This window comes from Rana temporaria, chromosome 10, assembly GCF_905171775.1.
Source record: "Rana temporaria chromosome 10, aRanTem1.1, whole genome shotgun sequence".
Taxonomy (NCBI): Eukaryota; Metazoa; Chordata; class Amphibia; order Anura; family Ranidae; genus Rana; species Rana temporaria.
In genome coordinates, this window is record NC_053498.1 from 5,744,710 (window position 1) to 5,752,632 (window position 7,923).

A 7,923-nucleotide genomic window follows, 5' to 3' on the forward strand; every position below is an offset into this window, starting at 1 on the left:
TGCCTGGGGTGTCACCCATATCAAAGGAGGGGTAACATATAGACTCCACCCCTTAGGTGTCTGGGTGCCACCCATATCAGAGGAGGAGTAACATATAAGCTCTACCATCAGGTGCCTGGGGTGTCACTCATATCAGAGGAGAAGTATCATAGACTCCACCCCTTGAGTGCCTGGGTGCCTACCCATATCAGAGGAGAAGTAACATATAGACTCCACCCCTCAGGTGCCTGGGGTGTCACCCATATCAAAGGAGGAGTGCAATATAGACTCAGCCTCTCATGTGCCAGGGGTAACACCCATAGCAGAGGAGTAACATATAGACTCCGCCCCTCGGGTGCCTGGGGTGGTCACCCATATCAGAGGAAGAGTAATATATAACTCCGCCCATACCATAGGAGGAGTAACAAGAAGAAACTTTTTGTATGAGTAACTATTTAATGAAACCTGGAATCAAAGTATCAAAATGTAGCATCCGGCCCCGATCCCGTCCAGAACGGCCTACCATTTCAAGGCCAGTTAGGCCCCACCCACACCTGGATATTATGTGCCGACCGTTTTAGTAACCAATCAGAATTCAGTAGCTTTAATTCCTCCTCCACTGACCTATCCTGGATTCTGATGGTTGAGATACATCGATGATTAGTAAAGTGTCTGCAGATATCAGAGGATCCCCCCCCTCCTCCGACACAGGCAGACCTGTCCTCCCAATACAATTTATAACACTCGCCACACACCTTGCAATCTGATTGTACAATCTCCTTTATATTTACCAATAACTATGTACTGCAAGAACCTGCCTGATTGGATACAAATTGATTGGATATTTTAGGTAGGTCTTCATAGTCTAGGAGATTGTACAGTAAGACTGTAATGTATCTTACACCATACAATCTGATTGTACAATCTCATTTAGATTTACCAAAACCATATGAGGACACGCCTAACAATGGTGGATCTACAGGAGATTGTACAGTGTGTGGTTGGCTTCAGAATGGTGGGACAAGGCTTAGCTGGATAATCAGTCAGTGTCAGTTCAGTGAGGGAGTAGGACGCTTCCCGACGAGTCTGCTCTCTCCAGGGACCAGACAGATAGCCAGCTAGACACCGCAGACAGGCAGGCTCCTACAATCTTTGCTGCATGAATCAACTTGCAGCCCATAGGACCGGCTCCTTCCTTCCCCCTCTTCAGGTAAGACCCTGTCTTTCAGGGCCATCTTTCCACCCCCAGGAATCGCTAGTGACCGTCCTTTTCAGGACAGCCACTCCCAGCGATCCAAATTGCGGCTGTTTACCTTCTTAGAGCCGCATGCACCCCAATCAGTCACCCATAATCACCCAGGCCACCCGCCGCGCATAGCAGCGCTTTTTTTCTGGCGATCTGCGGCTCTTTCCCGCATCCGCGCCAGACCAGGCCCTTATTCGCAGCCGCCGCAATTAGGAAAGACCGCGGCTTCAGCCGCGGGCCTAGCGGTGCGCCGCAAAAAGGAGCACTGACAGCCTCGAAATTTTCCTGGAATTGTCAGGATCATCCCCCTATCCCTGGAGGATCCCATCCTCCCCTGGATTAACAACCAGCTCATACCCACCAAGCCAAACAGCCCCCAAACCTGAGGCCTGTGGCCCGATCGGCGGCCATCTTGGTACTCACCTCAGCTACAGTGACACCCTTCCCCCCATTCCAAACAGTACTTGATCCAGGGTTTCGTCCGATCGCCTTTCAGGGATCAGGAAGGAATTTTTTTCCCCTGCGGCAGCAAATTGGCTTAGCACTGCCAGGGTTTTTTGCCTTCCTCTGGACCAAGGCCAAGCGAGAGGATTCAGCGATCTTCCCTCTATTGCAATTAATCCCCCCCCCCCCGGTGACTGGCAACAATGGTTAAACTGCGATACTCTGCAGAAACGATTTGGGGTCTGAGACAATTCGCAACAGTATTACCAGCCGTCACCAAAAAGGCCTTAAAAATAGACCAACTTTTGAGATTCGATCAACGATCGACCATCAAAAATTTCAACCATTTAACCCAGCTCAAGCACATATCATGTGCTTTGATCAACACAAGATCGGCAGTAAAACACCGATCAGAAATCCACGATTTCTTACTACAAAACGATCTAGACTGCCTCTTTATCACAGAAAGCTGGCTTTCAGACGACTGCAACACCATTCTTGGAGAATTGGTGCCAGAAAATTATCGAATTATAACGGAAAACAGAATAGGGCAAAGAGGAGGAGGCCTGGCGGTGATCCATAAGTTTTCATATTGCAATCACTAAGCCGGGTCCTTCAAAAATCTCTTCCATTTATGGAAACCCTTATGCCGCATACAGACGGTCGTTTTTTGTGATGAAAAAAAATGACGTTTTTGAAAACGTCATTAAAAATGATCGTGTGTGGGCAAACGTCGTTTTTATGTCTTCAAAAAAACGACCAAAAAAAAATTTGAACATGCTCGAATTTTTTGTGTCGTTTTTCAAAACGTCGTTTTTTGTTTCACAGAAATTGACCGTGTGTACCAAAAACGACGTTTCAAACGACGTTTTTAAACCCGCGCATGCCCAGAAGCTAGTTATGAAGTGAGCTTCAATGGAAAAAAGTGGTGAAACGTAACCTTGCTTTGCTAGAGCACTGTGAAAAAACGATGGTGTGTAGGCAACATCGTTTTTGAAAATGATGTTTCAAAAACGTCGTTTTATTTCATGATTTAAAACGTCGTTTTGTTTCATCACAAAAAACGACCGTCTGTACGCGGCATGACTCTTCAACTTCAAACTTCCCCCCAGGAGACTGTTCACATTCTCCTCTGCTATAGGCCACCTGGGCCAAAATCGCAGCTTCTACCATCATTAACGGAGTTCATATCCACTTATACCCTTAACAGCAAACATCTTTTGCTGCTCGGGGACTTCAATCTGTGGGCCAACTCCGCACAGGATCCCATTGCGGAGGCCTGCATCGATCACCTGGAAGGATTAGGACTACAGCAACTTATATGCGGTCCCACGCATGCTTCAGGTCACACACTCGACCTAATTTTCAGACAAAATCTGAAAATAAACATTTTGGGAAATGAACCTTTGCCATGGACAGACCACCATGCAATTAGTTTCATAATTTCCAAAATTCCACCAGTTATAAAAGCACCCAAGCCGGTGACAATACACTGGGCTAGATCTCAGAAGAAGCTCCATTCAGAACTCTTCAAATCTACCTTGGGAAACCGAATCGAAACTATTCATCCTCAGTTAACAGCCTCAGATACATTGGATGCCATAAATGCAGCTCTGCTACAATCAGCCGACTTAGTAGCACCGAAACGCAAAGTCCGCATCCGGAAAAAAAAGTCCGGCTGGTTCAACAACCAGCTGTCCCTACTGAAGCAAGAGCGCAGAAGGGCGGAAGCCGCCTGGAAAAGAAGCCCTTCAGAAGATCACCTCATCATCTACAAGGCAATAACAACACAATATCATAAAGAAATCTTCAAAGCAAAGAAACATCATTTTTCTATGACGATTAACAGCGCCATGAACCGCCCCCGAGAACTCTTCAAGATGGTCACCCAGACCATGAATCCGGGATGTCTTGAAGTCCCCAATTCAGACACCCAAGAGTTCTGTAATGAACTATCGGATTTCTTCATCGACAAAATCGAAAGAATCCGGGTAAGTATTCTGCAAAATAATACCCCCCTCAGCCCCCTCTTCAATCAACTACAAAACACCAACAGAAACCTTCTACAATCAACTAAGTTCACTCTGGAACCCATCTCCATCGATACCACCAAAAATATCATTGGTGCGTTGCGGAACAGCACAGCACCCAATGACATCATTCCCACCAAGCTGCTGAAGGAATGCGCCGACATTCTGGCGCCTCCCATCACACAGCTTATAAACCAGTCATTTAAGGAAGGCATAGTGCCATCCCTGCTGAAAGAGGGCACAATCCAGCCCATCCTGAAAAAACCTAACTTGGATCCCAAGGACCCAACTCACCGCCGCCCCATAACAGGCCTAAATATTCTCTCCAAGATAATGGAGAAAATAGTGGTACAACAGCTGCAACAGCATCTAGATACCCACAATCTACTGGATCCATTTCAATCAGGTTTCCGTCCCGGACACGGGACAGAAACGGCCTTACTCAAAATATGGGACGATGCCCTCGAGGCCGCAGACGAGGGAGAATCCTGTCTCCTGGTTCTGCTGGACCTAAGCGCAGCCTTTGACACAGTAGACCACAAACTGTTACTGATGCGACTGGCCGAGGTAGCCAGAATCGCAGAAGGTGATTTACCATGGTTTTCCTCCTTTCTTGAAAACCGATCACAAACAGTGAAACTGGGATCTTTCACGTCGGAAAAACGCACGGTGTCATGTGGAGTCCCCCAAGGATCCCCCCTGTCACCGGTACTGTTCAACATCTATCTTCGCCCTCTCTTTGATATTATCAGTAGCCAAGAACTACTCTATCACTCTTATGCAGACGATACGCAACTGTATTTTCGCATCTGCAACAAAAAGGATCATCATCTCAGTTTAGAGAAATGTCTCTCTTCGATAGAAAATTGGATGACTAAGAGTTATCTTAAACTCAACAGTTCCAAAACAGAACTCCTTATGTTTCACGCCAGCCGAAAGAGTCAACTGGCAACAACCTGGACACCCCCGCCTATTCTGGGCCAAAGCATCACCCCTAGCTCCAAAGTCAAAAGTCTAGGAGTCATTTTTGACACCTTCATGACAATGGACGCACAAATAGGGTCAGTAGTCAGCGGATCGCACCATTTGTTGCGCCTACTACGCAGACTTATCCCATTTATTCCCAAAGAAGACGTAGCAGTCGTGGTGGGAACAATCGTGAATTCCAGACTGGACTATGCAAATGCCCTGTACCTCGGGCTCCCAAAGTACCAAATCGCTCGTCTGCAAGTCGTACAGAATACGGCCGCCAGACTGGTGACTGGGAAAAGGACATGGGAATCAATCTCACCTTCGCTGAGAACCCTTCACTGGTTGCCAGTAAAAGACAGAATTGCATTTAAAGCACTCTGCCTGACACATAAGTGCATCCATGGGAAGGCTCCGCAATATCTTTGCGACAAGATAGAACCTCACAATTCTAATCGCGTTCTGCGATCCAGCGACCAAAATCTGGTCAAGGTGCCAAAAACCAAATACAAGTCCAAAGGAGAAAGAAGGTTTGCTTTTCAAGGTCCTAGACTATGGAACGCTTTACCAACCAGCGTTCGGTTGGAGGAAAACCACCTGACTTTCAGAAGACAGATTAAAACTCTGCTCTTTTGATGTCATGAGACACGAAACATCAAGCGCCCAGAGGCGATTCAGTTCGCATGTGCCGCGCTATATAAGTTTTTCATTCATTCATTCATTCATCCCTCATGGTGGGTTGGGGCAGCAGATCTGCAGGTAATTCAGTGGTCACCCCTCACCCAATCAGCCTCCAGGAATCCTGGCCAGCTGAATTCTGACTGCTGTGACCCCCGCCCAGCTCTGTCCTCAGATCTCACCTGGTCCGACCTTCTCTGAGCCGTTCGCTGCGGAGGAAAATAAAAATCGATAAGACGGTTTATCTGGGAATAGAATTCCACAACACGATCAGTCAGACCAGACAAATACTGCACAACGAATGATGAAAATACCAGGCGCCTGGCTGTGCGCTGCTAACAGAGAGCTGGGACTTGTAGTTCCTTTATTGGCTGCGTACTGCTATCTAGACACTGGGACTGCTGGGACTTGTAGTTCCATATTGACTACATGCTGCTATCTGGACGCTGGGACTGCTGGCAATTGTAGTACTTTACAGTCTGCTACCTGGACGCTGGGACTTGTAGTGCCATATCAACTGCATGCAGCTATGTGGGGGGGTGGCACTGCTGGGACTGGTAGTACTATATAGGCTGCTATCTGTACACTGGGAATGCTTCCTTCTCTCTCTCATTCTCTCTCTCGTGTTCTCCCTCTCTCTCTCTTGTGTTCTCTCTCTTTCTCGCGTTCTCTCTCTCGCGTTCTCTCTCTCTCGCGTGTTCTCTCTCTCTCTCTCGTGCGCGTTCTCTCTCGAGCGCACGTTCTCTCTCGAGCGCACGTTCTCTCTTTCATGTTTCTCTCTCTCTCTCTCGTGTTCTCTCTCTCTTGTGCTTCTCTCTCTCTCTCGTGTTTCTCTCTCTTGCTCTCTCTCTCTCTCTCGTGTTTCTCTCTCTCTCGTGCTTCTCGCTTCTCTCTCTCGCTCGTGTTTCTCTCTCTCTCGTGTTTCTCTCTCTCGTGTTTCTCTCTCTCTCTCGTGTTTCTCTCTCTCTCTCGTGTTTCTCTCTCTCTCTCGTGTTTCTCTCTCTCTCTCGTGTTTCTCTCTCTCTCTCGTGTTTCTCTCTCTCTCTCGTGTTTCTCTCTCTCTCTCGTGTTCTCTCTCTCGTGTTTCTCTCTCTTGTGTTTCTCTCTCTCGTGTTTCTCTCTCTCTCGTGTTTCTCTCTCGTGTTTCTCTCTCTCTCGTGTTTCTCTCTCTCTCTCGCGTTCTCTCTCTCTCTCTCGCGTTCTCTCTCTCTCTCGCGTTCTCTCTCTTGTTCTCTCTCGTGTTTTCTCTCGTGTTCTCTCTCTCTCTCTCTCGTGCTTCTCTCTCTCTCGTGCTTCTCTCTCTCTCGTGCTTCTCTCTCTCTCGTGCTTCTCTCTCTCTCTCGTGTTTCCCTCTCTCTCTCGTGTTTCCCTCTCTCTCTCTCGTGTTTCTCTCTCTCTCTCTCTCTCTCTCGTGTTTCTCTCTCTCTCTCTCTCTCTCTCTCGTTCTCTCTCTCTCTTTCGTTCTCTCTTTCTGTTCTCTCTCTCTTTCTCCCTCTCTATCTCATTCTCTCTCGTTCTCTCTCTCTCTCTTTCCCGTTCTCTCTCTCTCTCTTTCCCGTTCTCTCTCTCTCTCTTTCCCGTTCTCTCTCTCTCTCTTTCCCGTTCTCTCTCTCTCTTTCCCGTTCTCTCTCTCTCTCTTTCCCGTTCTCTCTCTCTCTTTCCCGTTCTCTCTCTCTCTTTCCCGTTCTCTCTTTCAATGGCCAAATACATGTTAGTAGAGATCGTTAGAAGGGATCGTTGTCTGTCACTCACCCAGAGGTTCGGTTTGGGGTTCCATTCCTGCCAATAAATAAGAGAAGACGATGAGTCACCATACACAGTCTACAAGTGATCATCAATTATAGACGACAATGGGGGGAGGGGGATTTACTAAAACTGGAGAGTGAAGAATCTGCATAGAAACCAATCAGATTGCAGGTTTTATTGTCAAAGCTTAACTGAACAAGCTGAATTTAAAAGCTGATTGGCTGCACCAGATTCTGAGTGCTCCAGTTTTAGTAACCCCCCCCCCAATGGGGGATCCCCATCCACCGTCTCGGTTCTGTTTTTGGCTTGCCCCCTCCTGTCTGCCGGCGGCGGGGGGTCACGTGTTCCTCCGAGTTTGATGTAAGGCGGTGGTGAGACCACGCCCTCAATCAGACAAATTAACCCTCTGCGCTCCTCGCTGCCATCATACATGATAACCTTCAACCGAACTCATAGGAGCCGCCAGCCGCAGTGCCGGGGACCGCCCCCCCCCCACCTCAGCTCTGGATCTCATTTCATCTCTTGCCTCATCCTTGGGCCGCCTAATTTCCTAGCTGGAGGACACCCTGCATCATCTAGCCCTTTCTGCCGCAGCTTGACTGTCCCTGGCCACGCCCCTTTTAATCATGGAGGCTCAGCATCACACGTGGGTGGTCTGAATTCAAATAGAGTATGCCTAGGAATGCCCACCCCTCCAGATTAACACCCACCCATCAAAGCATTATAATATTTGCATAACCCTTTCTCCCCTAAACTGACTTTTCCTGGCCCCACCCCTTTTCATTCATTGGATTTCAGTTCCTTCAATCGTGGAGGCTCAGCATCACATGT